Source organism: Patagioenas fasciata, chromosome 19 (genome assembly GCF_037038585.1).
Source record: "Patagioenas fasciata isolate bPatFas1 chromosome 19, bPatFas1.hap1, whole genome shotgun sequence".
NCBI lineage: Eukaryota > Metazoa > Chordata > Aves > Columbiformes > Columbidae > Patagioenas > Patagioenas fasciata.
In genome coordinates, this window is record NC_092538.1 from 13,943,658 (window position 1) to 13,950,758 (window position 7,101).

Below are 7,101 nucleotides of genomic sequence, written 5' to 3' on the forward strand. Positions count from 1 at the left end.
GAAGGAAGGGAGGGAGGGAGGGAGGGAGGGAGGGAGGGAGGGAGGGAGGGAGGGAGGAAGGAAGGAAGGAAGGAAGGAAGGAAGGAAGGAAGGAAGGGAGGGAGGGAGGGAGGGAGGGAGGGAGGGAGGGAGGAAGGAAGGAAGGAAGGAAGGAAGGAAGGAAGGAAGGAAGGAAGGGAGGGAGGAAGGAAGGAAGGGAGGGAGGAAGGAAGGAAAACAGCTCAGCCGTGGCAGGGAAGGCTAATGCTGCCTGCTATTGCATTTTGTTTGTCCCCCAGAATAAATGGGAGAAGAAGGAGGAGCAGCTTCCACCGTATATCCAGAAATACCTGGAAGAACAGGAAGAGAAGGAAACAGAGCTGGCAGAGGCCGAGGCAGAAGAGGAGATGCCCAATGTGGAAGGAAATGGAGAAAAGCCAAAGGAGATGCAGAGGAGCCAGGTACTTGGGATTCCTGCAGAAAAAGAGCACTTTCTCCCGTGGGGCGGCTGAGACTGCAAAGTACCCTGGCACCCAAGCCGTCATAGCAGCCTTGCTGCAGCAGAACCGGGCGGGTGATGCTGCCCTTCCTGAGCAAGAAGGGGGACACAGAGTTGCAGTGAAACCCTGGTGACACTCAGAGGTCACCCCAGGGCCTGCTGAGCTCCTTCTCCCGGCTCTCCCCGTCCCGTGTGGTCCATTCAGAAGTGTTCTGGGGTCTGCGTGCTGGGAAGCAGCACCCTCCGGGTGCAGGGCTGTTGTATGAGAGTCTCCTCCTGTGCAGGAATCCAGCTCCCCCGAGTGCTCCTCAGACAGCTCCTCGAGCAGCGTGGAGTCAGACGAGTCCAGCTGTGACCTGCTGGAGATGAACATGGAGGGCTGGGAAGAGGCCGGAGAAGAGCCCCCCAGCGTCCCTGAGGACAACAGCGTCCCCCAGAAGCGGTACGAGATCTACTCCACGTCGGCCAGTGCCAGGAGACCGTCTCAGGCGCTGAGGCTCGCGAGAGACACGTCCAGCAAGAGCCTCCTCCGGCGTGACGAGCGCCAGTGCCGGCCAGCCAGGCTGCTGACACCAGCTCTCCCTTCTGTTCAGTAAAGCCCCACCTGCAAACCGCTGGGTCTGACACTGTGGGTGTTTCCTTGGCGGCTGTGGAAGCTGCGCTGGGCAGTGGCGCAGGGAAAGGCCACTGCAGGGAAGAGGGCTGGAGCCTCAGCCTCAGCCCTGCTCCAAGGGCAGCCCTCCCCAAGGCTCTGCTGTACCGGCTTGGCTGCGGCCCTGCTCTTTGTGCCCCTGCACCCCGCGTCCCTGGCACGGAGCCTGCCGCAGCTGCACATCCCGGACAGGAGCGGGAGGAGAAGGAGGAGGAGGAGGAAGAGGAGGAGGAGGAAGAGCCTGGGCACCCTGGGGAGCCGAGCTGCAGGGGAAAGCATCCGGGGGCTCGCCCAGCCAGGGCACTGCGGGGCGCCCAGAGCTGTGCAGGAACCACCGTGTGCCACAGGGACAATGGCACCCCAGGCAGGAGCCGTGCCTGGGGAGAGGAAAGCCATGGCGGGCAGCTGGACTCTGCCAAAGCTCTGCTGGGGCTCCCGAGCCTTTTGTTCCACAGCCCCTGGCAGGAAAGGCAGGCTGGAGCCGAGGTGGGATGGGGACACCTCCGAAAGCTCCTCTGCGGAGCCCTGGGTTGGCATAAAGCGTGTCACAGGGGCCTGAGAGCGGCTGTGTGGCAGGAGGGAAGGAAGTTCGAAACTGCTGGCTGTTGGGCACCCTCACCCTGCCCGTGCTCTGTGGGGACTCCACGCAGCGGGTGTCAGCGATGCTGGCAGAGCCCAGGCAGGCTTAACCGCGCTACGAGAGATCGGGCCCATTTGTCAGACCTCTGTGGGATATTTTTTCCTGAAAAGCCCTGATTTTTGGGCATCCTGACTTTGCCTCCATAGGAGTAATTCCTACTGCCATTTACACTCTAAACAGCTGTGCCTTTCTCATGGCACCACGCGTGAGGTTGGCCAACGGTCAACAAGAATGGCTTGCCTCTTCTTAGGTGAATCTAAGCAGCTAAGGAATATATGGATATATATATGTATATATGAAGACTTATGTAGATAGGTGCCATGCAAACACCTGCCCCTGAGTTACCTACCTGCTTCCCCTCCTGCTCTAGTAGGCAGAAACGGGATTTCTTCCCTATGATGCCAGTGACTTCAGACACCCACTTTGCTTTATCTTGACGTGCCGCACACAGGATCACCTTTCTTTGCACTGGAAGAGAGTCTGGATCACTGAGAGACAGAAACCTGCAGTTGTTGCTGCTCTGTAAATCAGGTCTTTTGCAGTCTTCAAGATGGATATAAAATGTAGCGAGAAGTCACTTGCAGAAATCATAGTCCTGTTTCTCCTGTAGTGTTCCTGCGCTTGCCCAAGGCGGGGGCTGGAGAAAGCGTAGGACAAGCTGAGGCACCATATGGAAGTACAAGAAAGTACAACTTTCACCCTTTGGCAAACAAGATTTGAGCAAATCAGATTGCAGTCTGGGTAATTCAGTGAGAAGGGAAACTGTGCGTGAATTTGGGGGTGGGAGGGGCTGTTTCTGTGAATAAAATGTCACACAGATGTGTTTGACATTCAAGAAGTTAACAGCAATCACTATCCTAAAAAATATAAACACCCCTTCCTTCCCCAAAGCGTTAGAGGCCTTCAGACAATACACACAGACTCACGGAGATTCCTAGATCCAAATCAGTTCACATTCCAGCAACTTTTAAATACAACCTCATACAATATCAAGTTCCCATCCATCATAGCATTTCGGGTTTGTTTTGGTTTTGGTTTTGTGGGGGGTTTTTGTGGATTTTTTTTCCCCCCCAATCGGAATCAGAGTTTAACAATTTAAATTCTTTCCTGGTCTAAAAATTATTAGATAACAATAAGAGTAAATTAACTTAGAGTACCATACTTCATCCCATTTTTTCCAAAGTTCTGCAGAACAACATTAATTGCAATACAGCACTAAAACCCAGAATTCCACATTTAAGCCACATTCGAGTACAGTATCGTTTCAAGTTTCTTTTATCAGAATATTTCCCCAAAAGTTACTCTAATGTGTAAGGATGCATCCTAAGGGGGAGCAAGGTGGTATTTTAGCAGCGGAACCGGTTCCCATTTCGTAATTATCTCCCCAAACAAAATTCTTTTGGTACGAAATACATATATATATATATATGCCAACTAAAATACTGAGCTCAGATATGACAACCAAGTACCAAGTTCAAATATGCAGTTGGATCACAGTTACTTATTCAAGACAATATCTCCATTTTAGCACTGCACCTCAAAATTATTTTAGCATTGATCTCAAAATTATTTGATAACAATAAGAGTAATATTTCCTTTTGGGGTCTTCTGGCTTCTCACTGGGTCTTTTCACTGATATCACGTGTGCCTTTGTTTAGTTCAGCTGTAGACACTGTTTATGGTCCATAGCCTTCCGGGTACTGTTTGTGTGAATAAATCCTTTTCTTCTCAGCAAAGTGCCAAACAGGCCCCGTTCTGCAGACGTCTGTGATGCCTCCACGTTAGCCTTGCATTGTTATTTTTTTCCCCAGTCAGTTCCGTTCTTCCCAGCAAAGTGTGAACCAGACCTTATCTTGCAAGTCTTCAGTGTAGTTTGTAGGTGCTTTTGGTAAATATGAGCAGAACTTTACAGCTCCAGATTTTAGCAAAGATTAGTTACAAAGTTTTCTTTTACAGCAAAGATTTTAGCTTCCTAAGTAACATGAAGCAGCAAGTATATTAAAAATCATGCAACCTTATACTTCCAGATAATTCGTTATTTCTAGTATGCATTTGCTTAAGCTAAACGATTGCTATGAAACATAAATTGGGCTCATCCACTGAGCTGTGAGCAGTAAAACCATGGCCATACGGCTGGTTATTCAGCAGAGCGAGCTCAAAGTAGGCTCATCCAGGCTGTCATATTTATAAAATAAAGTTGTTGGCTCATAGTCAAATTGCAGACAGTGGGAAAGGTCTGCACAAGACCCCCTGCACCCACAACCCATTGGTGTTCAGCTGCTGTTCTGCTTCCCTGTGGGTCTCCTGGAAGGAGCTCTTGGCCTGGCTGCAGCCCAGGCCTTTCCCTCCTCTGGAGTCTGAACCAAACTGCCGCTGGGCTGGCTGGAGGGGGTCAAGTGCATCCACCACACCTGGGAACCTGTATCGTTCCTCCTCGTGCACCACAGCTGCCCCGGTCCCTTCCCTGGAGCCAGCCCCAGGATGGACTCCATCCACCCCAGCAGCCTGATCACCACGTGGTCCTCTTGGGAGTCACAGAATCAGAGTGGTTGGGCTGCAGGAGCTCTGCAGATCCCCAGCCCAGCCCTGCTCACACAGGGTCACAGAGCAGATCACACAGGTGGGTCCAGGCGGCTTTGGATGTCTCAGAGAAGGAGACTCCACACCTGCTCTGGGCAGCCTGGGCCAGGCTCTGGCACCTCCCAGCAAACAAGTTTCTGCTCATGTTCACATGGAGCCTCCTGTGTCACGGTTGAGACGGACAAATGGCATAGACCAAGTTCTCTGAGGATAAAAGCAGCAGATGCCATTTATTGCCACAAGTGCATTTTTATACAGTTTTACCAATTCAAGTGTCTCTTCACTATTGGTTACAAGTTACAGCAGTAACATCTCTTTGGCTATTTTTGCTGTCATCAATGTTACTCTTTTACTCCCTTCTCCCTCCCGGGTACATCCTTAACATCTCCGGATACTCCATCACTCCCATCTTTCTCATGGGTAGGCCTTCATATCTTCAAGGCTAATTTTTGTTCCCATGCCCTCCGTCAGGGAATCCACAGACCCACCATAGTCCCACATAACTGTGCACAATATTCCTGCCCTTCCAAAAATAAGCAAAAAATCTCACTCAAAACCCCCCACACCAGAAAGATTTTTATTAGAGAGGTCTCACGATCGTAAGCCCGTATTTTATTAGAGACTTGTCCCAGCTGCCCGCAGAATATTTCATTTTTAGTAGAGATGCAGTGCATCCCCCTCCCCACTCCCCTGGGTATTATTTTTATCAGCTTTTGCTTTATCCCCTCCTATAATGGTTGCTCTGTTCCTTGAGCAATGCTTAGTGCTGTGGAGTCTTGGAAGAAACTTTGAGGGAAAATGCAGCACAGGTATAAAGTATCATTGACTCCAGTGATGTAGTGATTGACGTGGATACCTGCTGGGGACCAAGAAGGTGGGGAGATGCTGGTGGTGGTGACCACGAAAGGAGAAGAAGAACAATGAACATGAAAACTCAAGAAATGAGACCTCCCTGAACCACAGGTGAGATCCCAGAGGAGGAGAGTTGAAGGGCAAAGGAGTTCAGGACAACTGGCAGTTTTTCAAACCCTATTCAGTGCAAACGGTGCCAATAATAAAGCGAAGATCGCAAGCGTAACAAGAAACCAATCTGGCAGAATCACAGGCTCTTCTGCACCCTTGTGATCCTCCAGCTGAAAATAAAAGGAAAAGCACAAGAAGACAGGGTCATAATCAGAAAGGTCAAGGCAGAAAATCAGATAAAACTAACAAAGGACATCCAAAAGGGCTAACAAGGAAGAGCCCAGACAGGAGTAGGGAGAGGACAGGTCAGAGATATTTAATCTAAATGCAATGTTTTCACTTGGATGGTTAAACCCACACACATACACACCCGGCTGAGCCGCTCACCAGGGTCCGCACCCATCTCACCCCACCGACCACCTTCACATTTCCTCCTAGAAAAGCCTCAGGTTGTTACAGTGCTGGCAGAGCAGCACAGAAAGGCACCAAGACTTCACTTTTACCATTCACAGGGGCATGAATTAGGTGTATTCTCTCATGTCCTGTCCCTCACCCCATCTAGAGGGTTATTTCAAGAGCTCCTGGAAGACAGGCAGGCCCAAAGGTCAAGAAACCAGCAAATAATCTAATCGGAAGGAAACAAGGAAGCTTGGGTCACAATGTATTAATTCTGGAAACAAAAAATAAGCAGATTGAAACACTGGGAGAAGAGATTATTAACTCAGCAGAACAAGGACTGGTGGCTGGAGATGGACAGAGACTCTGAACTTTCAGGCTCAGGTCCTGAGTTTCACAAACCTGCAGTGTCCACTCCTTTAATATCATAAAATTTATATTTCCCTGAAGAATTTAGGCCCTTGAGTCAAGTTACTTAATGAGAAGAAACTTTTGTTTTAATCTATGTTTTCAGTTTCTTCTTCATTTTTTTTTAAAAGACCTCTTTAATTAGCCCTCCTGTTACTCATCTCTTCATTTTGCAGGGCTTACTGTGATTGCTGGCTTTTGGCCACACACTTATTCAGCTCATCCGAACAGAACTTCAGCTGTTGCCTGTAAGTTAGAGCTGAACATCCAAGTACAGGTATAAACACCAGAAAGTTACAGAAGAAGAAATATGAACCAATTTCTTTACAGGATATCTCACTCTGTCTGGTTTGCCGCCTCCTCAGGCGCAAAAATAAACCCTATTAATTTAAGTCTTATTTAGCTGTTCCATCTCTCTGCAATAATTGATTGGGCTTTAGACACTCAGCCAGAAAACACAATCAAATCAGGTTTGCCTGGTGACTGCGCCATAGCAGTGCCAGAAACCCCCAGTCCCCACACTTGCTCTAATTGATTAAAACATTTGGTCACTCGCACATTTCTATACAGACAATTAAGCTAAAGAGACACTACAAACGCAGCAAGACCAGCTGAGAGCAATAATGGATCTTTTCAGTCTATTTTTCTAGGGAGAATTACGACTTAGCGATGTTGCAGTAACTAAAGCGGGTTTTGTCTCCCCTTTGCTCCCGATGCAGCAGCCTCAGGAGCTCAACGCTGCACAATCGCTGCCTTGCAGGGAACCACACCAACGAATTATCTGCTTTTCCTGCCCTCCAAAAAAGCTGCCACGTGCTAAATCTGCATCTGTTTGGCATCTATCAGGGCTGTAGCACTTCCAGGAATGAGGGGGAAGGGCTCCAGTGCAGAGTCAAGCCACATTTTTTACAAATACCCCCAATTTTCTGAGTCTGTTTGGATGCTGGCTCCGCACGTGCCGGCTGGCACGGGGCCAAAATGTGT